Source organism: Triturus cristatus, chromosome 7 (assembly GCF_964204655.1).
Source record: "Triturus cristatus chromosome 7, aTriCri1.1, whole genome shotgun sequence".
In the NCBI taxonomy this organism is placed as follows: domain Eukaryota; kingdom Metazoa; phylum Chordata; class Amphibia; order Caudata; family Salamandridae; genus Triturus; species Triturus cristatus.
In genome coordinates this window covers 539,519,750-539,546,407 of record NC_140590.1, presented here as the reverse complement: position 1 = coordinate 539,546,407, position 26,658 = coordinate 539,519,750, and positions in this window count along the sequence as shown.

Here is a 26,658-nt window from a genome sequence, read left to right as displayed (position 1 = left end):
ATTTATATTTTTTTAACAATTTAGAAACAATTTACACTTTTATCCAAACACAATTATGCCATAGTAAAATAAGTATATTTTTGATATTTTCATTTTAGACTTTTTGAATTTTGTGATAAATGTATATAATATGTACTTTAGAATGTTATGGTTTGTACATTTTTGGGTTATTTGTTAGTATATTACATATTATTTTTTATAAATAATATTTAATATATTAAATAATTTACAAATATTTTTCAAAAATATATTTTTAGATCACATATTTTTGGGGGGTTGAACATTGTTATATTGTTTGTACATTCGCAATATTCTTTTGGTAATTTTTTTGTGTGAAAATAAATACATCATACAAATATATATTCTTAATATATATTAAATAGTATGTTTTATGTTTTGTGATAATATAGTATTGAATATATATTTTATATTGTTTGTACATTTATTCTATATTTTCATATTTTTTCATAATATAAAAATATATATTTAATTTTTGGGATTTTATTTTTATCCATTCTTGTCTGAGGAGTCAGGGGTCGATCAGGATGGCAGAAGGACCCCTTTCGCCATTACTAAGCGAATTTCCCATTGCCCAATTAGGATGGCGGTGGGTACCGTGCCAGACGTAAAGTCTGTCCGCCACTACACCGCCAAAGGTAATCATACCGATTGCATGGCGGACTGTGCAGGGTGCCTAAAATGGTGGCGGTAACTAGCAGGCACCGTCCACCAAATTAGGATGTTGTGAGGAAAGGCTGGCAGGGATGGGGTTAGGCCCACTTGTTCTGGGGGGAGGTGATGCTGCAGTGTGGGGGTACCCATGGTATCCCCCTGCATTTCCCTGCACTGCATGGCAGGCACCGCGTGGTGCCTGCCATGCAGTGCAGGGAAATGCAGTGCATGCCATTTTAACATTGCGAACGGTGCTGCAGCCAGCAGCACCATCCGCACTGTTAAAGGCCAGGGATGCGCCCACATTTTAATATGTGTGGTGGGACCGCCACATTACTGGCAGACAGTCCCAACCACCGCAACAATGGTGGGCGGACTCATGTCCCCCCGCCATCGTAATGAGCCCCTTAGTCTTTTTTAATTTTCATTATGTGTCCATTTTCTTTTCTATTTGCTCACTTTTCTGTCTATCTATTTCGTTTTTAGGTCATTTTATGAGACGGAACCTCGCGGTTGGGAGCTGGGTTTAGTCAGTTAAGGTAAGTTTGTTTTAATTTACTTTTGAGGTAATTTTAGGGCAGGGGAAGCTAGTGGTAGTGTAGTTAGACTTGTTAGAGTGTTAAATATCCGATTTTTGTGTAGTATGGTGTTGTTTTGGTAGTTTAGTGTTTGAGGTGTTTGACGTAGTCACACATGCACCCTTATTTCTAGTCTCCTAGTAATGAGGTTCTGACCGCAGGAACTAGGAATCATGATTGCCTACAAAGGAACGCTTTGGAAAACAAGGAACTTATACTCAATGGATCTAAGATGCCTGCCACCATTGCAAGCCTTGTGAAAGGCCCATGGAGCTCTGAGAATTAGTTTGTTTTGACTACATGTGTCTGTTTCGCCTAGTGCATACATCACATCTTCAAAGTCTCACACCGAATGACACACAGACTCTGCATGTACCACTGATGTCTTTTGCAGCAGAAAACTTGAGAAACTAAAACCCTCCAAACTCTCTCTCATAATTTGACTTGTAATGGGTCTCCTGGCCAATTTAACCACATCACTCTCTTGCTCACTAATAAAGACTCTCCTATGCTACACACCAGTCCCTGTCCCATTACCCCATGAAGTACTTGTCATAAAATATTACAACCGTCAATCTGAATGCAATTGTTATAGTAGAAAAAGTATTCTCTATCAATGGCAATACAAAATTCACCACATCCTCGGTCCTCTCATGCAATCCTTGCATTGACCATTCTTCCTTCTGTACCGTGCTCGTTAAAAATGCCATCTCTTCTTGTCTGTAACTCCTCTTCAGTCATGCTGCTAATGAATGCTCTATTAGCTGAATTACTCACAGTACCATAGGGCCCACGGTTCCAGTGGCATCCTGGTCTTCAAAATATCCACGCCCGATGCAAGCTGACAGAATCTCTGCCACTGCAAAAGAAACAACAAGACGGCTATTTTTCCACACCAGGCACATGCCTACCTCTAAACAGTAAGTTGCAATGTAAGCAACCAAGCATGAAAACTCTCAGAAGTATCAGTTCGCTGACATCTTTTGCTTTTTGACCATTAACCAATGCCATAACAGAAAGGACTCTAAAAATGCAAAACGTCTGCTCTGCTTTAACCAGTGTTCTCTGCAAGACTATGCACACCATACACCATCACAAACTAGGGTTCTCCAGGGGACAGTATGTGGCGTACCGGCCAGAGCTGTCAACTTTGGAACCAGGAAACCAGGTTTCAGTGTGGCATCGGCCCCTCATCCTGTGATTCTGGGCAAATCACTTAATTTCCCCTTGCCTACCAAAAATTTATCCTTGTGCAATGTATCTGATGCTCATGTAAAACACTGTCTGTTATAGGAAGATAGTACCATACAAAACCACATCATATGCAAGATGTCTACTGTCAGGCCCCCGCAGTGTGCCCAACTACTTGACCGAGCAGTATATATGGCATGCAATGTTTTTGAGGAAAGATAAGTTTGGTCAACTAATTGTAGTGTACCACTTAAAATCTGGCATTGGAACTAACAGTACGTACCCCCTTGTATATCCATATCCAATCTTTTTCAGATACTGGCTCCTCCAGTATTTCCTCCCATTTGGCCTAGATGTGAAGTGACGTCCCCGGGAGGTTGTTGCACAGTGCCCAATATATTTGAAATATCAGTCTACACCCCCCTGCCATCTCCAGCAATTTCACAAAGGTGCTGTAGCATGACGGTACCTCCAGGAAGGTCAGCCACAAATCTTGTGCTGTGGCAAAGATCTTTGCATATTGTAAATATTGTCCCATTCCCAGAGCAAAGGATACCGTAGCATCTTCCTGTGTGATAAACCGCCCACCAGGACTCAGGTCACCAAATGTGTTGCAGCCCTTATCCTTCCACCTCTGCACCAATCTAGTTTCGGCTATTTTAAGGAATGGTTATATAGCCAATAGTGGCATGTCCCGGGCATATGGTGAACACCGAATCAGTCTCTTAACTGCTCCCTCCCACAACTCGGACACTTGGCTATTATATAGTGTGTATCCAGGGAAACCCATGATCTACTCATCAGCAAGACAGGCAATGATCTCAGCATGAGACCCCAGCAGGTGTGTTTTTTCCTGGTATCTTGAGGGTCAAGCCAATGGACTGCGTGCTGAAAATATGCTGCCATATAATACAGCTCTATGTTTGGGACCTCCAGACACCTCTTGCTCCAAGTTATTTTCTGCGTGGACAACCCAACTTGTTTTCACTTGTTTGCCCATAGCAGGCCAACAGTGAGGCTATCAATAGATTTAAAGTAGAGTCTAGGAATCGCGTATAAAGTGCCCTGAAGCATATAGAGGCATCTCAGAAGCACGATCATCTTTACTATGGCTATTTTGCCCATTAGAGACAGAGGAAAATCCCTCCAGATCCCGACTAATGCACTTAGCCCATTAACCACCCTCCTGATATTAAGATCCAAGAACATCTGTTCGGTGTGGGTCAATCTGATCCCCAAGTATCGGACACCATCCAACTCCAAGGGGAACCCAACATGTTGGAGCGTCTTGAGCGGCACTGCAGCCAGTCCCTCCAGCGGAAACAGTTTGAACATTGTCGGGTTAACGAGGAGCCCAGATATTTCCCTGAACTCTTGCATCACGTTTAAAAGGATCGGCACACAATATATTGGCTGTCTCAGATATACTAGGGCACCGTCAGCGTGGAGGGAGACCACATGTGTAGTCTACCCTACCGTGATCCCCCAAGGACCCATCGTCCTGCGCATTCTTTCCACCATCAGCTCCATCGCAAGTGCCTGCCTGGACCCTCAATATTACCAGAGGATTTCCAAAACCTCGCTCCCCGATCGCACCCTAGCACAAGGTTCAGTGTAAAGTAGCCAAACCCACTATATGTAGTTAGGATTCATACCCTCTATCTTCAGCACTTGCTGGAGATAGTTCCAATCCAAGGAGTCGATTGCTTGTTCGATATCTAATAGTGCCAGGGCATAGGCATCGTCGTGCAGATGTGGGGCATAATATACGTGGGAAAGCCATCTCAAATTAGGAAGGGTACTTCTTTTTGGGATAAATCCCGACTGATCAGTGTGTATTAAGACAGGAAGATGGGGGAGGAGGTGCACCGCAAGTATACTGCTAAGGACATTAATGTCAGCTTTTATGAGGTAAATTGGTCTATACGTGGAGGCCACTGTCTGATCCATGCCTGGCTTTTGTCCATCACAATTAGTGACTCCCGCATTGTGGATGGAAGACTACCCTTTTGGAATGCCTCTCCGTAGACCTCAAGCAGTCAGCTACTGTATGTGCATACCTGTGATAAAACTCCACAGGTAGACAATCACATCCTGGAGTTTGGATTTTGGTTTAGGGTTAATAAACTTTATTGAGGGCAAAGCATATTAGAAGATTGCAAACAGGGAAATTGAACAGAAAAAGGATAATACATTAGTATTAAGAAAAGATTACAACAATATATAAGGCAATAATATACAGGATGTTAAATATCATTCAGAACATACTGAGACACAAATATCTTGCATCAGAAAGCAAATTATTTTTATTTTGAGACTCTTCCAGTTGGAAGTGATAACCGCCAGAAGAAGATCTACCAACATTCCGTCAGTCTTGCGGCCATACTATATATCAAAGCGATACCAAGAAAAAGATGAAGAATGCTGTAAGGGGTAGTGATAGAGAAACTTGAGACAATTTGAGCCATACTTGGTTCCAGCATAGAGGAAACCTTTGGACAAAGAAAAAACACATGGAAAAAGTCACCACAGGAATTATTACAGTGCCAACAGTTAATATTAACCAAGAGTTTCTTTTTGAATAAAGAACATACAAGAAAAACATAGTCTGAGTCATGCTAGAGGAGCAAGAAGTATGATGTATTTTGTACCAAACTTTGTTCCATAGAGTAACAGGGAAAGAGGATTGTAGATCCTATTCCAAAGACTCTTCAATTTTAGTTTTAACCCTGTCCGAACTCAAGGCAGAAATATTTTTATATAATGTAGAGGCCTTGGTTTAAATAGAAAAATCAGGAGGAGTATGAATGTTATTAAGTGAATAAGAAGGAATAGAGGAAGGATCAACTACATTATGTCTAAGTCAGAATGTCTAAGAGAATTGAATAGTTAGTATTATATGAAAATGGAAAATGAAAATGGGTACTTAAGTCATGAAAAGAAATGAAATGGTCGTCATGAATGATCTGGGATATCCAAATGAGGCCTTTAGATATGCAAGGAAGCCATTTAAGAGTCTTGTGTGCTTTGGTAATACTAGAGTTGTACCATATTGGAGTCAATAACAACAACTGAAAAGGACTGTGAACACTGGAGAGGAACTTTTGGACAATATAACTGGAAAAAAGTAATAAAAGAGAAGACATAGACCTAGGTTTCTGAGCAGTGAGACAGAACTGAAGAAGAGAGAAAGGAGACATTAAAAAAAGTTCTAGCGAACCCTAGCGCGGGAGAGAGGAGGAAGAAGGTGTACATTGCAAAGTCCAAATCTGTTTGAAGGTAAAAGCAGAATGGTATTGAATAAAGTTAGGAAAGTTGACTACACCAGATGATTTCGAGTTGTTAAGTTTGGATAAAGAAATCAGAGATGGTTGCTTACTCCATAAAAATCTTGATAAGACAAGATTAATATAGAGGGGACTATTGAGCGAAAAGGGTAGAAATCTTTTCTTTTATGGTCTCTATATTGATTTTAATAGTGTCTTTGATAGAAGAGGCATATAGGATTCCAGATATTTGATTTTGAAGGAGTTCCACCCCCCAAAAAAAAGGTGTCCTTAAACATATCTTTCAGGCAGAATTTATTGAGTGGCATTACTTCAAATTTATCTATGTTAAGTCGGTATCCAGAAACAGCAGAATAGCGAGATAAGAGCTGAAGAAACTCCGGGGCAGTGGGGATTGGAAATGAAAAGAAGATAGAGTTACCCTCAAACCCTCCGCTTCCCAGGATCTATGTGACTCCCTCAACACTTATTTGCTGGACAAAATTTCTAACATTAAAGCCAATATCCCCCCCCCCCCCCTTTCCTTTGTTGACCCCCAGTGTCCGTCAGTCGGGGCATGTCTTGATTCGTTCCCCCTCTTGACAGAAGAGTCTTTCCTCTCCCTTCTTTCTATGGTTAAATCAGGTTCCCCTTTAGACCTCTGTCCTGCCCACATCCTCAAGTACATCTACTCGGTTTGTGTGCAGCCCCCTCTCAAATTTCTCAATAGTTCACTGTCCCAGGGCATTGTTATTCAACCACTTAAATCGCCATCATCGTCCCTATCCTCAAAAAACCTGGCGCGGACCCCTCCGCTCTTGTCAACTACCGCCCCATTTCATTGTTGCCCTTTCTGGGGAAGGTATTGGAGCGCCATGTGACCAGAGCGCTCAGTACCTTTGTGGAGGAGAACAGCGTTTTAGACCCCGGTCAGGCTGGTTTTCGCCCCGCACACTCTACGGAGTCCGTGGTGCTATCGGTCCTCGACAACCTCAGGGAGGGCATGGACACTAACCATCCCCAGGCCCTGGTCCTCCTCGACCTCTCCGCCGCCTTCGACACGGTTGACTATTCCATCTTACTTTCCCGTGTCAGGGCGGCGGGGGTTGGAGGCTCGGCCTTGGTCTGGCTGTCCTCCTTCTTGAGGGACCGCACCCAGGCAGTGCGCCTGGGTGACTTTTCGGCGGACTTCCGGAAGGTACAATGCGGGGTTCCTCAGGGCTCCTCCCTTTCCCCTCTTTTATTTAACTTGTACATTGCCCCTCTTATTTTTGCCCTTCAGCAAATGGAGGTCTCCGTCTACAATTATGCGGATGACCTTCAGCTTATTTTTAATTTGTCCCCATCCCCCTGAGTCCATGGTTAAGTTCCAGTCTGTTATGATTTTTATCCGGGACTGGATGAATTACAACCACCTGAAGTTAAACCCAGACAAAACTGAGCTGGTTTTGACAGGTGGTTGCTCCAGTCCCTGGACTTCTCTTTTTTGGCCCCCCTCCCTGGGTCCCCCCCCCTTCTCCATCTTCCTCTGTGAAAACTCTTGGGATTAAGTTGAATGATCACCTCACTCTGCACTCCCAGGTTAGTTTAGTGGTGTCCTCTCCCTTTCTTTCACTCCGCACCATTCGTAAAGTTTCCCGTTTCTTTTCTTTTTCTGCCTTAAAACTCATAGTCCTGGCGATGGTTATCTCTCGCCTCGATTATGGCAACGCACTATATTGTGGCATGCCCGTTTACAGTCTGCGGCGATTACAGCTGGTTCAAAACCAGGCTGCCCGCCTGGTTTACAATCTGGCTAAGTTCCACCATGTCACCCCTCTCCTCAAGTCCTTGCACTGGCTCCCTATCTGAGAACGAGCTCAGTTCAAGATGGGCTGTATTACTTTTCAGGCTCGGATTGGCGCAGCCCCTGCTTTCATTTCTTCGGAAATTAAAGTCTACGCCCCCGTTAGGGAGCTGCGCTCATCCTCCCAACATTTGTTGGCAGTTCCCCGCTTTAGGCGTAAAAAGTGGGGGGGCACGAAATTTTCCACACTTGCCCCCGCTTTCTGGAATTCTCTCCCCGCCCACCTCAGATCTTCTACTCAATACTCACTCTTCCGAAAGGCGCTAAAAACTTTTCTCTTCGTACAAGCCTTCCCACTGTAACTGTCTTGTTCTGCCTCCCCCCTGATTTTCTTGTTCTCTGGGTTCTGTGCACTACAGCGCCATGAAACCGCCAGGTGAACGTGCGCTCTATAAATGCTTTAAACTCAACTCAAATCAAACTCAGAATGTCATCTGTGAAAGCAGTAAATGTAATATTGAGTTGACTGCAAGTGAAACCAGTAAAAATTTGAAATCTACATATGGGTTCTAGAAAAGGCTCCAAGGCAAGGATAAAAAGTATAGGTGATAGGGTGCAGGGAAATGTAGGGGGGTACCACAGGTGCCTCCCAAATCCAAAACCACAGTGTCCAGAGAAAAAGGGGGCCTGCTATGGGCCGCCAAAGTCCATCCCCGCCAGCCTTTCCATGGAAGGTGAACCGCTATGGAAAGGTTGGCGGGTTGGACCATCGTAATCCTTAAGCTGCCCTCTACAGCGGTGCCTGGTAGGCACCGCCGCCATTTCAGGGATAGGGAGGCCCTCTGCCGCACCGACGGGCTTTCGAATGCTTGACGGTCAGAGTTTCCGACCGCTACGGTACCACCCACCTTAATATTATGGAGGGCGTAAAACAGCCTCACGATGGCGGTGTAGCCGCCACCAACAGCCTGTCGGTGGCGGGTTCACCGCCATCGTAATCAGCCCCTAAGAAAGGTACAGGAATTATCTGATATGTTAGACCTGTGATGAAGCTGTACTGCTCAATGTCGCCAAGAAATGGAATAATGTCATTGTTATAAAGGGCTAAGACCTTGGAAAAAAGTTTGCAGTCTGTTTTTATCAAGGAAATGGGCCTGTCATTTTTACAATCTGCCAGACAAGCTGACAGAAGAATTGGAAGCAAGAAGATACTGAAAAAGAAAAAGAAGTTTTGAGGGCAGAAGGTTAGAAAACTTAGAATAGAACCCAACTGTAAAACCATCTGGTCCTGGAGCTTTGTCCTTTGGGAGTAGGGAAATGGCATTTCATAACTCTGCCCATGAAATATTTTCCTCAAGCGGGGAGAAATCTAAGGAATTTTGGGTGAAATAATTTTCTTCAGTGTATAAGTAAGAATAAACCTCAACAAAACGTGACATGATATCCTGCTCTTTGAATAATTGGTTACCAAATGCATAATTAATTACTTCAATTTTAGATTTCTGTTTCTTATCTTTGAGATAGTTAGCTAACAATTTGCCTGCCTTATTAGAAACACCATAATATTTTACATTACCGTTTAAAAGTGCATCACAGGCATTATTTATTGAGATTCTATTAAATCTAAGTTTAGCCTGAATAAGTTGATCAAGAACATTTTTACCAGATGTGGAATAATAATCATATTCTAGTTTTCTAATATGTTGCATAAGAATAGAGCATCTTTAGCCACTGTCTTTGTGCAGATGCTTTGAAAGAATCTCAAACGTGGTGGAAACCGATAACCTGAGTAGTATCATTATATACAGAAAATTAGTAATAATTTTTCCAAAAACTGTGACAAACTGCTCATCCTGTTGCAACCGATTATTAAAACGCCATCTACTGGAGCATGTGGGGGAATAGGAGCGTTCAAGGTCTATTATGACAGAAGTGTGATCAGAAACCAAAATGGGATCCATTTCCACCTAGGTTTGATGCTGTGTGAGTTCTTTATCGAGAAAAATGTAGTCTATTCTGGAGGAAGAGCAATGAGTGGGGGAAAAAAGGCAAATTAAAAAAGGTTAGGGTTACAAATACACCAGGCATCAACCAGACTCTATCTGAAATGGCTCTTCAAACAGCCTTTTGCATATTTATAGGGACATACTTAAAAGTTGATTTCCAATATAAAAATGGATCCCACAACCGATTACGATCACCGCCTAAAATAAGATTAGCGTTTTTAACACATAAGAATTTGATTGCGAGAGAGCCCCAGAAATGTGGGTCCATACCATTAGGCCCATAAATATTAACAAAAGTATAAAGACATCCATTAACCATTATATCTAAATGAAGCCATCGGCCCTCTACATAACTTTCTCGTTTTAAAACATTAACAGATAAATACATTTTTATGAAACAGTATGATAACACAATTTTTATGATGAACAGAAGGAGAGCTATAAACAGAACCAGCCCATCCTTTCTTAAGCATATGAATGTCTTTCTCTAGTGAATGGGTTTCTTGTAACAGAGCAACAAGGCGTGAAGATTTAGAAAGATGTGTGAGAAGTCTTTGTTGTTTAATAGGGCTCCAAAGTCCATTTACATTCCAGGAAATAATTTGGAGCTATTCATGTAAAACAATCAAAGAATCTGAGCAACCTCATTAACAGTGTTAGCAAAGCCTGCATGCATAATAATTTCCCAATAGAAAAGTGGAAATAATAAAATATAAGCAAAGAGGAAAGGAAACGAGGGAGGAAAGAGAGAGAAGGGAGTCAGCCAGGAGAGCAATAGAAGCTGATCCAGAGGAAAAAGAAAAACAATAGACTAGATAATTATCAGAAAGCTCATTGATGAAAAAGATAAAAGGGACAGGCACAAAAGGAACATAAAGGGAGTCCATAAAAGACCCACAGAGTAGGAAGGAAGAGAAGTATGGCACAGGGTTTGAAGGACCAGAACCATAAGAGAGAAAAAGAATACAATTTGAAAAGGAGCACCGAAAAGTTCCTTAAAAGATGTTCTAGTCAGAGCACCTGGCACTTTAATAAGATAGAAAAAGTCAAAGTCCAGATAAGAGTAGTGAAAAAAATGAAGAGGACAGAGTGAGAAAGACAACAAGAAACTAATATAAAGGTGAGATTACCCGTCCATTAGGGATAATGGTGATGAACTGTTATGTTTCATATAGGTACCCCAATATAGTCACCTAACCTTTCACCTAAATTCTCCCCTACCATTACACTACATAAAGGTTCTTGAGAATGACCTTTCACCTAGTTACGGTACTGCTTACAGGACGTAGGGTTTTTCCTGGAAACTAGCCTCATCCATTATGCATTAGGATTCTTGGAAACTCAGCAGGACAACCATCTCCTGCATAATAACTATGTATAAGGGTAATTCCTGCCATCATCCTAGGTCCGACATGACACAACAAGGTAGAACCCCTGAGGGTACCACTTTGGGTATATAAACACCATATCTTGCTGGGGTAAGGCAGAGGAGAAAGGGACTTCCATGCTGACACACCGACGCGAGACGCTGAGGTTCCTGCACGCAGACACTCTAGCTCTTAGTGGTCTGACATCCCTTGCGGGTTGTCCATCTCAAGACCAAGACGGGGTCCCACAGTCTCTCACTTGAAGTAATGGAGTTGACTTTATCCTATAGGGATTCTTGGCTTTACATCTACATACATGCTAGGTACACTTAGGCACATCTAGTTAGGGTTGCATCATAGGAGTACACATTTATTACTGTCATGTGTTTTATATACTTGCCTGTATTAATTGTTTTAGCATGATGGTAGAAATCTACCATCCTTTTGCTCTGTTGGTGCTTCTAATCATTTATATCTGTTTCTGTCTAATGGTTGTTTCAGCACACCTATTATGCACTAGAATGACGCTAGTTCAATAAATTCTTATTAGAAAACGTCGCCACCGTTTATTCTGTGTATCTCTCTGAGACGAAGTGAGCACGAGTGACTGAGCGAAAAGTATAGCACTGTTTCCACAATCCCTGATGGGATAGAGTTGTCAAGTTCGATAGTTGCCAAGAACTATTCCCTCCTTGGTAAGAGGGGTTTCTAGTGGCACTGTGAGCTAGCTGGTATACAGACTAACATACCCGGTGGGGGTATCTAGAATCCGTCTGGACACCAATCCTACAGTGTATGTTGTCTAAACGCACACATCCTATATAGGTTTATAGGAACTACACAACAAAACATTCCATGAAAAGAAGAGGAACAACCACTAAACCAGGACCATGAGACAATGCCATCATTGACAAACATGAGACCTGAGGAAGAAAGGAAGAGAAGAATTTAGTAGTAAAATGAGGATTGACCAAGGACAATAGTACAAAAATGACCCCCCATGGAGAAGTGAGAATAAAAGACAATAAAATTAAGAGGTGGGTGATATTTTAGGTGCCACAAGTGACCATATCTTCTCTTCTGTGAAGTTGAATATAAAGTCCTTAAGTTGAGCTGGAGGATTGAAGGAGGTGGTCTTGTCTTTCTAGGTCACCTTAAAGATACAAGGATGGAGAAGACCGTATCTAGCGCCCATGGAATGAAGGGAGGGACATTCTTTGCGATGAGCAGTTGTGACTGATGAAAGATCTTGAGAAAGGAAAGTAGTGTGGCCAGACCAAATCATTTCTTTACATTGCTTAGAAGCAGATAGAACTTGCATTAAATCTGTGTATTAGAGAAAAAGGATGATAATAAATAACCATTGTCTTTGGGAGATTTGAATGTAGAAATGAGATCATGCCTCCTTCTGCCCCTCTGCAATACCATAAACGCGAAGATTATTACACCGGTTCCGATTCTCCAGATCTTCGGTTTGTCGTTTGAGGGCTGCAATTTCCTTGGCCATTATGCTTACTTTAGGGGCGGTGTCGCGAGATTCTTTGGTGAAATCTTTGAGATCTGAAACTCTGAACTCAAGAGAAGACCATTTATCGTCAAGAGGCTGAAGAGTGTTAGTGGATTTCACCATAAATTATTTCAAAATGTTTGGTTCATCCATGGTAACTGGGAGAGGTGATTTTCTGGGGGAAGCAGGGTTCTTTTTTAGTGTCTTGCTCCCACTGCACGCACTGTCCTTGTGAGTCACTAAAAAGATATTGTCGGTAGAGCCATTTTTTTTATAGAGACACCTCTGCCATATTGAAGAAATAATGAGCAGTAAAAAAGAAATGCACAACAGTTTAATGGAAGTGCAAACTGCAGAAAGGCAGGAGGCACGATGTAAAATTACGGAAAATGTCACCACAAGCTCAATGTACAAGATGCTTGAAAGGAAGTAAGAAAGAAATCCTCAGGAGAAATAGCACAATAAAAAATGCTATTTGTGCTAAAAATAACCCTGGCTGGCAGTTCAATATTCATGCAACATCACGGAGAGCGCGTGAGCGCTCAAATTTCTGTCAGCGCATGAAGGCAGAAGACGCTGCCTGTTTTGAGCACCTTATAGTGAAAGAGGAACGTAATGCAGGTGGGCAGGAGCTCAAAGAATTAAAAAAAGCCCACTGCCCGTATCTCCCGACCTTCAGATGTCCACCTCCACCATGGGGCATGACGAATTATGCCTCCAGATGAAGAGAGAGGCAAAAGTGCAGACCGCGGTACTGGAGCTCAATCAGCCGGCAGCCATTTAAATGCGCATCCAGCTGAGTTATTGCAGTTTTTAGCCCTCAAATCGCCAAGAGAATCTCCTTGCGAGTGATAGGTCTAGCTTACAGTTTGCGGTCCTCCAAGGCACGGAAGTGGTATTCCCAACAATTATTCCTCTACGCCTCCCATCAGACACGTTCCCTGCTCAGCACAGTTCCAACTCAAATGGGACCAGAATACCTCATTAATGACCCATTGTGTACAGACCAGGCCTCCTGTGTGAGCACACATCATCAGGACTGGAGTCAGAAGGTTCTTATGTCTAATCAATCGTGTTAGCCTTTCCCCAGTCTTGTCACCCTCTGCATGCAGCAGCTGGTGATACGCAGTGCATGTATATTTCTCAAGTCTATACCACTCATCCAGTAAAACTGTACAGCTCTCACACCAGTCCTCTAGTTTCTCCAAGTGTGAATGAAGCACTGCCTCATTAGCACCAAGGTCCTTCTTGTGCGCTTGAATATCCCGTTCCAGTTGTCACCTAACCCCATATGTTGTTTTGAGGCATTACCCTCATAAGACAACCTTCATCGCCTCCCGGTACATTTCCCTGCTGCCCACAGTGCCCCAATTCTCTTCAAAGTAGTGTGCAAATGTCTTGCTGACCGTCACCTCAAATGGAGGGTCTGTCAGTGCCCCCGCCTGCAGTTGCCATAGTGGTTTTGGTGGGCTTCTGCGTTCCCTCCCAAAACTTATCAGGACCGGGGAATGGTCCAATAAATAGTGGGCTAACTAAGAAATCTCTTACACCCCCTGCGCTATACCACTGGAAACCAGACAAAAGTCCAATCGGCTATGAGTTCCCGCTGCCAGAGTATAACAGGAGAATACTTTCTCTGTTGGATGTCTGTCCCTCTATATGTCAAGAAGATGTAACCCTTGCATCATGTCACGTAATGCCCTGGCCAGGTGGGGCTGAGTATGGTGTTGGAACAGTATACAGTCTATTGCACCATCTAGGATGCAGTTACAGTCCCTTGCCATAATGATATTTGCAATAAGGTACAACGGTGCAGCCGATCTAACTCAGGCAAAAAATTCTGTCCAGTCTGTATTTGGTACATAAATGTTCTCCACACAGCGTGTCCAAGATGGCGACCGCGTAAGACATGTCTTGCGGTCCCTCCTGCCTCGCCGTTCTTCAGCATTGTATTTGCACCCCATCTGCTGCCATCGCTGGGCAAGAGACGAGAGCTAGACCCCACCATACACTCGAGGGTCACCTGGACGGATTTGTTGGATCTGGGAGTGAGCTTAGACCGAGCGGTCTGGACGGCCCGGGTGGACCCGGAGAAGCTGCGGCCTAGGGCGCTGAAGAACGGTGCTGCGATATCCCTGTGGGCCGCGCCAAGCCCAGGGGGGTCCTGTGTCGGCCGCTGAGACCTGTAGCAGATAGGGGCGGTGCTCGTACCCCCTGCCTGGATGATTGGAGTTCGCGGCACCTCGGGGACGGCCGCTGATCCGGCCTGCGCCTGTGTGAGCGCCCGGCAGTCGCACGGCCTTCTTGCACGGAGCAGATCCCGGCGTGGGAATGGCCCTGTGGGCAGCCTGGCGGGCAGAGGAGCTGACGGGCAGAAGCGCTCTGAAGGCCCAGATGTCGTAAGAGTGGGGGTGGCCATGCCGCTCTTGGGCAAGTCGATCTGCAGTACTGGGCAGCATCAGGTGGCGTAGACCACTCCAACGCCACGAAGGACACGACCTGGCGAGCTTGCAGCAGATGCCGGTGAGTGAGCGGTGTGGGGATTGAATGTTCGCAATGCTCCCCCGAGGGCAGAATCACGGGGCTCCCTTGGGCCTGCTCCCTGACCATAGACGAGCGCAGCGCGATTGAGACTCCGGAGAAGGGGGAGGGGGCCTAGCGGGCCGTGAAGATCTTGCATACCCGCGATGCCCACGACTGACTGGACCTCGCGGAGCGCCCGAAGCAGGAGAGTGCTATCCCGTCAGGGGGCCCCTTTGACTGAGGCGTGCCATCACAGCGACCGTGAGAGATACGGGTGGGCCCGCTCGGCGTCTTACGGCCCGGCAGCACGGCTCACTGGCCCCTTTCCTACCCATCTGATAGGGGAAGTCCAGCTCTGACATGAAGAGAGCAGCTGCGCTGCCCAGGGGTCCCACTGAACGGTAGCAGACGCCACGTGGTCCACCCATGGCGAGTGCTAGGCTCAAGAAGGAGCGCTCTGTGAAGGACATGCTGCAGAAACAGGTAGCGCAGGGCCACGCCAGCCACGAGTACGGAGCCCCCTCGGGGTCGCCGGACGGAGCATACACACCAGCGACAAAGGCCTTTATGACGTCGCTCTTATCTGCACTAAGGGAAGACCTTCAAGGGCTCAAAGACCAACTAGCAGCAGACCTCAGGGTGGTGCGGCGAGATGTCTCGGAGATCGGTGACCGGGTGGCAATGCTGGAGGAGCACGAAAATGGGCGCGATGAAGAGATGGAGATAATGCAACAGGAGATATTTAAGCTTAAAGAACAGCATATCGAGCTCTAGGGGCAGTCGGAGGATCTGGAGAACCGCTCCCGCCGCATTAACATATGAGTGAAACAGGGGGCTGAGGAAGGCGACATTGGAGAATTTGTCCAGGCCCTCTTCTGTCAGGTGTTGGGTCCGGACCATACGACCGAGGTGCAGATCGACAGGGTCCACCGAGTGGGGCCACCTCAACGGGGCTCGGCCCCGCCACCTGATATCCTCGCCTGTGTACACAACTTTCAACTAAAAGAACTTATCCTCCGAAAGGCCCGAGACTTACACCCCCTGCAATTCAGAGGACACTCCCCATTGCTCTTCCAAGACCTAGCTACCATCCCCCTGTTCAAGCAGAGGGAATTCCGGCCAATCACCTTGCACCTTAGAGAGAGGGGGATCCCATATGCCTGGGGACACCCATTTCACATCATCTTTAAGTACGAAGTCAGACTGCGACAACTACGATCGCTGCAGGAGACCACTGATCTACTGGGCCTCCCTCCTATGGACTCGTCGACCAGCCAACACGCAGAGGCTTCCACGAGCTGAAGCAGAACCGGACGCTGGCAATTAGTGGGCAAACTTTCCCCGTCACACAAACCAGACTCGCCGGCGATGGCGAAAGAGAGGGAAGGAGTCCTGGCATTGCTGACCCACAGCCCTGCCCATTCGTCTCCTGCTTGAAAATATGGCTTTGATCGCTTTCTGGAGTCCTACTGCGTAGGGGCCGGTGTACTCCTTGACTTTTGTAGAGTTGATTGGGCGCCAGGCCCATTAACCTTGTTCTTCCAACAAACTCTTGTCATTCCCGCTCTGTTGCAGTAGTTCATTTCTCAGTTCTTGTATGATGATTTTGTTAGTGGGGTTTCTCTCTCTTCTTTGGAGTTTCCTGCACCTCCCCTACCTTGGTTCCCATACTAGTTGATGCCTGGAACTTCCCTGCCACAGACTTAGATGGATCGGCAGAGAGGCCTCTTTATGGGATCAGCATGCCACCGTCCCTTTACATGAGTTCTTCGTACCCGGACACATGCTTCTACGCCCTCCGCTATGACTCCCTCTTGCTCAGGCATGTCGCTAGCGCTTCCCTTCCCTATTTGTCTCAGCTGCGCAATGCTTACTAGCCCCTACAGCAAATGGTTAAAGACCTGAAGATTGTTAGTCTTAATCTTCGGGGCCTCAATCACCCTGTGAAACATGCAGCTATCCTGTCTTATCTAGAACATGCGGAAGGGGATATCTGCTTGCTGCAAGAGACCCACTAGCTATCTAAGGACACTAATCGCATGCGCTCGCGACGATACCCCCGCCAATATTTGTCCTCTAGTGCAGTGAAAAAGAGTGGGGTGGCCATTCTCCTGGGGGCAGAATTTGAGGGTAAAGTGCTCTCTACTTTTTACAAGTCCAAGGGCAGGGTCCGGGCACTCCAAGTGCAATGGGAGGTCCACACTTCTCACCTTGATTAACATCTATGCACCTAATACACCAAGAGCAATTCTTACTTAAACATGTTGTGGAGGGCCTGGCTATCCCGGATGCCGCAGTGGTTGTGGTTAAGGACAACACCTTAGACCGATCTGGTCAGCGATTCACTCAGGTGAGTGCCCTCTCCTCTGAGGGTAAACAATGGCTGGCCGATCACGGCCTCCACTATGTATGGCGTCTTAAACACCCGAACACACAAGATTTCACCCATTACTCTGAGGCGCATAAAACCATGCTGGACATGATTCTTGTCTCCAACACACTCTTACCCAGGATTACCAATGCCTCTATCGAGACACGCTCCCTTTCCGACCACACTTCTATATCCATTCACATACAGCCGGAGGAGGTTGGGCACACTCCCGCACGGTGGCAGCTGAGAGTGGAACTTCTACACTCGCCCAGCACGGTTGAAAGCATACGGTCGAGGATAGCAGACTACCTCCACCTCAACGATACTGGAGACACCTCCTTAGTGACAGTCTGGTAAGCTCTCAAATCGGTTATCCGCGGGGAGTTCATAGCACTCTCCTCAGCTGAGATTAGAACACTTAAAGAAGCCCCTCAGAATCTAGAGCGAGAGGTAGCTGAGCTAGAGGCAATCCATAAGCGTACGAGGCACCAAGGGTTTGGAAGACCATGGAATGGAAGCGGATACTTCTCAGACATATAGACCTCGATAGAGCAGAATACACTCTGCTACGCCTCCGCCACAAGTTTTATCTAAGCAGTGATAAATGTGGGAAGATGCTAGCGCAGATACTACGTGCCAAAGTCGTGGCTATGACCATCGCCTCAGTGAAGCAGCCTTCAGGCGAGGAGGTTCACCTGGACTCACAAATTGTAGAAGAGTTTAACCAATTCTACCAATCGCTTTATAGCGAAGAGGAGGTGGACCCCTCAGATGCAGGCGCATACCTAGAATCTAGCAAGTTTTCTTTCCTCCCTGCTGAACAGGTGGAGCAGCTGGAAGAACCCATTCAGCTGGAGGAGGTCATCTCAGCCATCTCACGGCTAAAATTAGATAAATCTCCGGGACCCGACGGTTACTCTGCTTTGTTTTATAAAACGTTCTGTAGGGACTTGGCCCCTCTTCTGACTTAGCTCTACAACTCCTTCTTAGATAGTGGAGTGGTTACAGATTCAATGGCCGAGGCTACGATCTCGGTAATCCTCACACCTCACAAGGACCCTTGGCTTTGCAGCTCCTATCGCCCGATCTCGCTACTTAACATAAATGTGAAGCTCTTTGCGGGCATACTCGCGGCCAGGCTGAATCCTCTAATGGCGGGCCTAATTGACCCAGACCAGGCGGGTTTCATTCCTACTTGACAGGGTGGTGACAATACGAAGCGCCTGCTCCATCTCGTGGACAGCATCCATCGCTCTCGTGAGTGGGCTGTATTCTTGTCTGTCGACTCCAAAAAAGCGTTCGACAGAGTACGCTTGAAGTACCTATTTGATACTCTACGAGAATTCTGGTTCGGGCCCCGCTTCGTCCAATGGGTGCAGTGTATCTATTGCGCTCACCGGGCATTTGTCAGAGTGAATGGAGTGTCCTCGACCCCCTTTGGGATTGCTAGGGGCACGAGTCAGGGGTGTCCACTCTTCCCCCTCCTATTTTCTCTATACATCGAGCCCCTCGCGCAAAGGATTTGTGACCCTCCGGGCATTCAGGGCCTCCGCATCGGGGGAGACACCCACAAAGTGAGCCTTTACGCAGATGACCTTATCCTCTCTCTCGCAGAGACACTCGTATTGCTGCCTGCATTGGCAAAGGAGTTGGAGTCCTTTGAACACATCTCTGGCTTCAAGGTTCATTTTAATAAATCGCAGGTGCTCAACTTGTCCCTGCCCCAGTTGCAGGCAGAGTCCCTCCAACAAAGCCTCCCCCTGCAATGGCCCGATGACCCCGTGCCTTTCTTGGGTATTCTCCTGGCCCCCTCGATCCCACGCATTCTGGAGCTGAATTACACGGCTCTGCTGGACCAAACTAGGAAAGCACTGGATGGTTGGACTAAGCTCAACCTGTCTTGGTTCGGGCACATAACCGCGGTAAAAATGACGATCCTACCATCGGATCCTGTACTTGTTTCAAACGCTGGCGTTGGCTCCCTCGCCCATACCTATATGGGCACTACAGCTGGCCATAAATAAATGTATATGGGGCAATAGGAAGGCGCGCCTTTCCGTAGCGCAACTGTCACGCCCCAAACACAAAGAGGGAGTGAACCTACCCATGGACCACAGATATCTCCAAGCTGCCCACTTGAGATATGTGCTGGAATGGAACCTCCCCCTATCCGAAAAGCACTGGACCTTCATGGACCAGGCAGCGGCGTCACTATTGGGGTGCGGGGGGTGCGGACCGCACCGGGTGACACCCTCACATGGGGTGACACCAACAGGGCCGGTGTGCGCAGAGCAACCTAACCTTTTAGGAGGAGGACGTGCCTGTGCGCAGTGCGCACTGTCTCATCTCCTTTCTTTTATTTGCTTCCCTGTGAAATGGATCCAAAAAAGAAAATCACTATTGCTGGAAGTCGTATTTTTCTGACATTTAATTCCAAAATGCAGCATCGGGAATAAAAGTTTAAAAATATGAAAAATAAATAACTAAATAAAGTAAGACAGAGTGGTAGCAAACTGTCCAGATTGATTTTATTCACACCCAAACACATTAGCGCCACTTTTACAGAGTTTACCATTGAAGCGCTATTTTTGTTGTCTTGGCTTTGTTTTCCCTGGGCTTGGAACTAGTGCACCAATCCTGGAGGTACTGCAATGTGAGGATTGAAAAACAAAATTTGTTCTGCTGCTCTGTATCTAGGGATGTTGCCTTTTTTTACCATACTGCTTACGTTTTGTAAGGATATAAGCAATGGCCATTGAAATGGGTCCATTCAGGGCCCTGTTGTCATGTCCTTAACTTTTCAGGCAAAAGCACTCACTGATTTCTGAACCGGGAGTGTAAAAGCGTTAAGGTAACCATGTTGTTCCTGCTTACATTTCACATGGTTTGCAAAATTTTGCATTCCCTATGATTGTTTGCTTTTTCCAGGATGCTGTCACTTTTTTTTGTAGGCCACATATTGCTCTTGCCCAGTGCGTAATTTAAATTGAGCCGCATCCAGGTGTTTATAGCTGGCAACAATTGGGTTGTAGTTGAAGGCAGTCTGAGTTTTTCTCAGTGGGGCAGTATGGGTTTCAGTGGGGGAGAGTATGTGGCACTATGGCCAGAGCTGCTGAATTTGGAACTGGAGAACCAGGTTCAGCCTTAATAACCAGTCTGCCAGACCACTCTCCTGAGAGAGCACTATCTCATGCTAGACCTTAGAAGGCTTCGCAAGACATTAGAAGCCCCGGTGTCGTAGCACCAGCAGGTGGACCCTAGCATGACAAGTGTAGGTTAACCTTCAAGCCTTGTCCACCACTATTCATACTGAGGTTCACCTCCAGTTTTGCAGCAGGCCTAGGAAGCAGTGCACCCTAGATCAGTGACCCTGTCACTGAGATCACAGGACCCTTGAGAAGGGCTAGCTCTAGGGCAGGGCAACCGGTGTGACCGCACCAGGTGCTCACTTTAGGTGGAGGCATCATTTTTGCAAGTATATTATGGTTTTAAAAGCGCTTGCTGCCTCCTTCCTGGCCTCCAGTAATTTTCGGTAACAATAAAAATGTCATGATGTCTCTGGTAATTAATGTTCTTCCTAGAGAGAGATCGGAATTTTGTCTAATGGAAGATTTGACTCATGGAAAGGTAGCTCAGAGGGTTAATGTACCTGCTGCAAAGAACATGTACCATGCAGATCACAAAGTGCACATAATGTAAATAGGCCAGTGGGCTACTGCTTTTGTCAGAGAGATCCTTTTGTTACTTGCAGTTTATAAGTTAAAATCCTAACATAGAACAGTGAGCTATTAACTGTCATCTACTCCGCAGCAACACAAGTCACATTTTTTATTAACTTTTGATACGTTTGAGCAACAAACAATTTATTAGTTTAAATGGTCAGATCATGCTGCAGATCTTGCATTATGAGGCAAATATGGCAGAGCCATTATTATTTAGAAAACATTTGCGAACTAGGATTTTTAGCCATTCATGTTTGAACTGCTGTTTTGGTAAAGGGAGAAGTGCTGATGACAGAAACTCCATGGCTCGGAGACAAATGGCTTGTGCTTCCACATTTTATCGTATTTGGGGACATTCTGTGATTAGAAGCATATCCCACTTTGTGAACACATTTTACTGTCAATAACTCATTCTAACCTTAAATAATCATGTGTATCCATTGGTTGATAAAACTGGGCAGTGAAACCAAACAAATACAAAAAATTGGGATGTTTGCACATTCTGGCCACGCCTCTGGCTCTGCCCACTGATCCAATCCTTGGGTTATTCCAGCGCTCTGATTCTCCGCCCACAGTTCCCCTACTTTTTTTCCCCCACTTCGACCACTGATATATCGTGTTGCTGTATAGTGTGAACACCACACCAGTAAAAAGTACCATACCTATGATATTATAAATTCCAATAAACTGTTGACTAGCAGGTAGCCCACTGTACAACCTGATTAATGAATCATTATCACACTGTTGTTAACAGGCACATTTTGTCAATGTAGGACCTACATTTACAAACGTTACTAAGGATTCTGTATGGTCCCGTTATTTGCCAACTGTGTCCACTGGCGGACTCGGGGCGGAGAAGGTCCATGCGGTAAGTCATGAGGGGGTGACACTATGGGTTACACGCACCGGGTGACACCAACCCTAGTGACGCCACTGGGACCAGGCAGTGGCCGGTGCAAATGTCTGGCAAGAGATCTGGCTTCCTCGCCAGTTGCGATCCTGGGGTCTCTACTCTTCCCCAGTCACTAGAGCCACAATAAAGGTATGGGATGCGGTGGCACTCCCGAGAGGTCTTACTACCTTCCCTTCCCCAATGACGCAGATGGTCGACAACCCAGATTTCCCCCCGGGGAGTAAATTTGAGGTTGCTCAGAGATGGAGGGAAGCGGGTTGCAAGCACTTGGGCCACCTCTTTGACCTTGATGGCATTATTCCCTTCGCTCGCGTGCAACAGGACATCGACCTTCCCCGTACGGACAAATTCTACTACCTACAATTAAGGCACTGGGCTACCTCGGCTGCACACTTACCACTGGTGTCTCGCCACCTTACTCAGTTCAAGAATTGGATTGCGCACAAGAAAGACGACAAGCATCTTATAGCGGAACTTTATGTTCTTTTAGCTCCAAGCCAGAAAGGGGGGCGCACAAGAGGCCAACTGCGCTGGGAGGCAGATCTGGGACGGGTTCTCACAGACAAGGAAAGGGACAACATCCACTACAGGGCCCACCACACAGCTTTTGACACCGCTGGAGCCGAGTCGGCGTTCAAGGTAGCAGCCTATTGGTACCTCACGCCCGCTCGCATCCACCAATGGGATATGAATCATACAGAGATGTCCTGGCGGGGCTGCGGCCCTTCGGGCTCTCTTGCACATCTACTTTGGCACTGTCCGTGACTTGAAAGGTACTGGGAGCAGGTGCTCAGGGACATTGACGAGGCGTTTGGGACTGAGATCCCCCGCTTCCCGGCCTACACGCTCCTAGGACTCTCAAACCTGATTACATTCCCGTTACTGTCGATGCGGGGTAGACAGATAGCTTTGTCATTGCTGGCAGCACGCCAAGCGATCGTGGCGCACTGGGGCACAGCCACGGTTCCGGACCATACAGGGTGGTTTCATAGGCTTTGGATGACCCTAGTTATGGAAAGACTTTCTCTGGCTCAAGACCAGAAAGCTGAGACATACTCTGGGCCCCTTTTATCGCACTTTTATCTGAAGACCTCAATGAGTTTACTACTTGCCCCAAGCTGTTGCAAATCCTCAAGCTGATCCCTCACGACCGGGGTTAGAGCGTCTTCCATTTGAGTCCCCCAGTGGCTTGGGAGTGGAACGGGCGGGCAGGGACGGATCGCTGACTAACACCTAAGGGAACATGGTATCCCCTTTCCCTTCTCTATTTTTCTCACTTTTCCTCTTACTTATCTTCTGGGGGGTTGGTGGGAGGGTGGGCTTTTCTATTGGGTTTTACTTATTAGGCATGTTTTACTAACGCTGCCAGCGTCTGTGGTGTTGGCATTGAAGCTGTGTACGTTTGTATAAGCTCTGCAAATCCTTTCTATGCCGGCGGCCTCCGTGGTTGTAGGCGAATGGCTGTGTGTATGCGTTGGTATGCATTCAAACTGAATAAAAGATTTGTTCTATAAAGGTTCTCCACACACACCTCTTGTCCATCTAGAACTCCACACAATATCATGTATCTAACCTCTGGGTCGAGAACATGGCCTCTGTGGTGAAATGGAACCCCCAGGGCCACCAATATCAGTGCAACCGGAACATATCCAGAATATAAGGTTGCGTACAGTTGTACCCTCCATTGCTTCTAGAGGCTAGGAATCCAACCCTCTCAAGCATGTATTTCTTGTAAAAATGCAATAGACACATTATAACATTTCAGATGGGCATGCACTACTATACGGTTCTGAAATTGGGCATTACCTCTGATATTCCAGGTCATAAGCTTAGTTACATGGGAGGCCATTTGCAGTCATCAGCAACCACATCCATCATTCCAGCTGACAGGCCTCCCCATCAGCACACCCCAGGTCAAGGAAACCCCAGAGTAACAGCCAGGACCACAGTGTATAAGAGCAGCATGTAATTCCCCAAACTTTTGAACCTTTTAAAAACTCCCCATGGGCAGCTTAACCAATACCTCCCGTCCAAAAACCAGCCAGCCGGGAGCTAGCATTCTCCACCCCATTCCCAGAACCTTATATCAGAATGAAAAAAGTTCAGTTCTAATAGAAACTTTGTTCTTTGCCAGAGGCCAAGTCTCAGAAGAAGGCGTGAGGCAGATTCGCTCAATCACCCTCTCTGTATCAAGTTGCCTCTCCAATTTCTCCCCCGCCGACATGGTTACAATACAGTAGAGTCAATCATGATATGTCTCAGCATGCCAACCCCCCAAAACCCAACTACAAGTCATGCCAAAGCTCCCTTCGCTGACCATTAGTTCGGGCATTGGCGGCCCAGTCTTCAGCCCAGCCGGAAGGCATAGTAGTCTCCCCAAAGGGTATATCAATACTAACAGTCAGACAGACAAAATGTAGGAATCACTCCAGGTCTGTGCTATCACTGGCAGTGCCGGGGTCACTTTGATGTTTCCCGAACGAGTCCCTCAAGTCCAGCACTACATCAGTAGCCTGAAGTGTACCACCTGGACAGACTACAATTTTCTCCACTCGTCATTGATCGTCCAGCTTCCTTCTTTGTCCCTTTTTGTCTCTGAATATGACGGATTGTCTCTGTGTGCTCAGCAGAGTCCAGCTCTGCCATCTAGTTTCTTGGCTAATGTTCCTTGTCCAAGTGTCCAACCAGTCGCTGGCCTCTCCCCAACTAAAAGAGAACAACACCTTTCTTTCATAAAGGGCACAAATGTTCGCTTGGGAAATCAGACTGCATTTCATGTTTAAGTCTCTCATACATTTCTTGACAGATATAAATGGCTTCTGTTGTTCCTGCACTCTTGCATGTAGGTGGGGTATATTGAGATGGGTTCCCCTCAAACAACTGTGGACCCTGTATACAAACACATTGAAAAATGGCGTCCTGATCACAAAAGTTTAACAAACTAGCATTATAGCTGTTAGTGAGGCTCCAGGTTTTGGCAGGGGGACTAGTGCTATGTGGTAGTGCTCTGTGGGATCTTTCAGTTGTGAAAAACATGGATAATCTCCTAGGGACAAGGGCCATAGTAATCCAGTCCTTCAAGAACAGTTCTGTTGATTGCCCCTCCACCCTCTCCATGAATCCCACAAATCTTAGGTTGTTTCTCCGGGAGCGCCCTTCAGAGTCTTCTTTTCATTCGTCCAGATGAGCTGTCAGCTTCTGGAGGTTAGAAATTGTGTTGTGTAGGGTACGGACTTCCAGTTGTAGGGTGTCCACATGTTGTTCTATGGTAGTCACACAGTCCGTCAGCTTCCGTAGGTCTGTTTGAATTAAATTGACATCAATTGCCACCGAGTCAATTTTATTGACCATCTTATCGCGTGTGCTCTGTATTGCCAACAGGAGATCAGCAAGAGATAGGGCTGAGCCCGCCGCCCCTCCAGTCCCTTCATCGGGCCCCTTGCCGTTTCATCTCTGACTGGACTTTTTGATGCATGGTGTGAGTATAGTTTATGATTTTGTTCAATTGTGTTGGCTTGGATGCCCTATCTTTCACCATGTTGGCGGCAGCCCAGCATAGGCCATGGGCCAGGAAACCAGCCTCACCAACAATCACCCCAAGGGATCTCCCCCTATGAACAAGGGCAAGGCACTCGCCAGGGCTCAATGGTAGCCCTCTACAACACATCATTTGGGTACAGTCCACTGGGGTTAGCTGCGCTGCCACCTCCTTAATCAGTGCCAGTGACTTGCACTTAATATGTGTTGTTTGAGACTATATCTCTCAGTGGAAAGGCACCTTAGTCCCTCTTGTGGCCTACACTGAAACGCTCTTCAGCCTACGGATGGCCCAGGCGATTTCATCTTCTTACACCTTTACTTGACCGCTGGGGGGCGGATGGGACTCCCTCCCACCGAATGGCATCAACATAGTGGCAAGTACCCCCAAGGGAAAGCATAGTGACCAGCCATTGTATTTCAGGCATACAATTCCATTAGCCTCGGTATGGCGTATAATCCACTGGACATCAGGGGGGAGGCCCCCTCTCACCCCACCGATAACAGTTAGGGGCTCTCTGGAATCATCCAAGCACAGCACGCTGGTCCCGCTTTTTGGGACCTTCCACTTCGTTTGTTTGCGGGGCAGGGTGATGCAATCCCCTTAATGCAGCAGCACAATCACATGGGAGCACCACTGCCCGGTCCAGCTTCAAGCCACAAGAGCCCCTTGTGGATGAATGCTTCAGAAGATACACACGCTCTTAGCGCTAGAGCAGAGCGGATACTCTTCAAGTAAATATGCATCAGTCTCTCATGGTAGCTGAGCGGCATTGGCTGCCATCTGATTGCCGCTCACGCGACAGTGTCTTAGCTGCACAAGGGCTCTGGTCTCATCACGCCATTTTGCTGCTGCTGAATCTCAAGAAGTGAGCACCTTCAGGGTCCTGAGCATCAGAGTTTTTTGCCTGGATCGGGCCAGATAGTTTGCTGCTACCATCCGCGGGTAGCATACGTGTACCGCTTGTGGGCTGGTGTCGCCTTCCCGGTACCCCCAGCAAGCCCCCACCTCTACCAGCACTCACCGATCCAGGGACAGTATCCGGGAACATGCTGTGTTGAGTCCGTTCAAGTCGCACAGCCCCACTGTCTTGTCCATGGACCGCAGCAGCCTCCAGGCCCGGATTACGAGGCCCTGCTTGGCCCAGTCCCCGTCTTCAGATTCCACACGTCCTGGCTGCTCCAAAGGCACCTATAGTCTGACACACGGCCCCTGCAG